This window comes from Dermacentor albipictus, chromosome 1 (genome assembly GCF_038994185.2).
Source record: "Dermacentor albipictus isolate Rhodes 1998 colony chromosome 1, USDA_Dalb.pri_finalv2, whole genome shotgun sequence".
NCBI classification, from domain to species: Eukaryota; Metazoa; Arthropoda; class Arachnida; order Ixodida; family Ixodidae; genus Dermacentor; species Dermacentor albipictus.
Genome location: NC_091821.1, coordinates 272655848 through 272657824, shown reverse-complemented (window position 1 = coordinate 272657824; position 1977 = coordinate 272655848). Strand labels below are relative to the sequence as shown.

The following is a 1977-nucleotide window of genomic DNA, read 5'->3' as shown; positions in this document are numbered from 1 at the left end:
TCATTTCCATCAACATCTTACAACACATTCTGGCCAGTTGCCAGTCGCTCTAGGCGTCCTCCAAGTTTTTCGTTCGTGTTTATATTCGATATTCAATTCGACAAGTTCTCCCTCAGCCGCGATGCGTTGGAACTTGAGTTTCCGGGGCTAACAAAAAAGTGTTCTGTGTGCAAGCATGATGCCGCTGTTGTGGATGTCAAGGGTAGACCATCACAGCATCACGGGCTTTTTTTTTAAGACTGGTTGTGCAAAAAGGGATTACCGCAGTCGAATGTGATAGTGTATATACAAATTGAAACGGCCATATTGGCTACAAATTGGCTTTGCTCTTTTTGTGCTTGGCTATATTTGGACTACAGTTTCTCTAGCTTTAGGCTGCGCCGCCTTGTCCGACCTGGCAACACTGCCGTGCGAGCGCGCAGCAGTTTCTCTCCGGCTCCGAAATGGGTAGGCCACGTGTCATGCGTACTCCTAAGGAGCAGGCAGCTTTCGATCAGCAACGCCGCGAGCAGAACCGGGAATGAGCTCGTCTACGCCGTGCCGATGCTGCAGCCCTGGCATAACAGACTCGTGCAGCAACTGCGTACCAAGGATCCGGCAGCCTACGACGCCATCGTTTAATAAACCGTCAGGACTAACCCATTGATAAACACTGGGGCTGCACGTTTCAGTTTTGCTGGTTAACCATCTGTCAGGAGTGCTTCGGCGGTGATTTTTTTCGACTACAGCGCTCGTCTTTGCAGCTGCAGGCATCCCAAGCTTTCTGATCTTACGAACAGCTTTAGCTTTGTGAACACGCTTTTCACGTAGGCTTTGTGTTACGTCGAAATTTTTTCGTAAGTTTGCTTAGTGAATTCCGCCCATGATCTGCAAATCAAGGCGTGAGTTAATCAGACTTAAATGATCGTACACTGTAGCGCAATCGCTGGCGCTCGCGTTTGATCGGGAATGTAGTTTGGCCTAGTTCCTGTTTAGTGCATACCATATTGACCGCAAATAAATAGAGAACACATAGAACACATAGAACACATAGCGGAATAGAACACATAAACGACATGCGTGGCCCGTGTCGTTTATGTGTTCTCTTCCGCTGTCCCCGTCTTTATTTGCCGTCAATATGATAGGCAGCACCTTTACGGGACCGCCACCACGGGAGAGCGCAAGGGAAGGAAAGAAGACACGCAAGCACTTGGAACGCCGACAAAGAGAGGCCAGTACGAACGCAGACATGGCCGACGCGGGTCAAAGTGTAGTATCTGTTTAATCAGTTAAATATCTCATACGGCTGTATTTGGGCCCAACATATCAAACTTATTTTTGGAAGTTGGCGGAGGTCTTGAAGCCTGCTTCACCTCCGCTGCGGGTGGCCCCGGTATTGCACTATCTTCGGGATCGGCCCACGGTTCTTGGTCTACATACATCGATCCGCTGGAAACTGACCATAGACAGCTTCGCTGTAAAAATTATCCCATGGTTTTCCCCAGGCAGCAATATTAATTTCTGATAACCCCCAGTAAACTGAACCTGATGCCACCAACGCTCTAAAATATAATCGGGAGCACGCACAATGTTCTAATAATAATAATTATGGGGTTTTACGTGCCAAAACCACTTTCTGATTATGAGGCATGCCGTAGTGGAGGACTCCGGAAATTTTGACCACCTGGGGTTCTTTAACCTGCACCTAAATATAAGCACACGGGTGTTTTCGCATTTCCCCCCCATCTAAATGCGGCTGCCGTGGCCGGGATTCGATCCCGCGACCTCAGGCTCAGCAGCCCAACACCATAGCCACTGAGCAACCACGGCGGGTGCACAATGTTCTGGCACACCTTGTGTGATGACGTAATAGTTCTGGGCAAAGTGGAGTGAGGTAAATAATTAAGAGAAAATGAGGAATTCATCCATTCGTAGCAATTGCTGCAAAGGAAGGAAACCCATACGGGTTCCTCGATAGCAAAGCCTGGTAGTTAAAGA

The 1977-nt window shown here is 48.5% G+C and overlaps 1 pseudogene; it reads left to right on the top strand.

Moving 5' to 3' along the window:
- The first annotated feature begins 1228 nt into the window (after positions 1–1228).
- On the top strand, positions 1229–1406 carry LOC135916529 (U2 spliceosomal RNA; annotated as a pseudogene).
- The last annotated feature ends 571 nt before the right edge of the window (positions 1407–1977 follow it).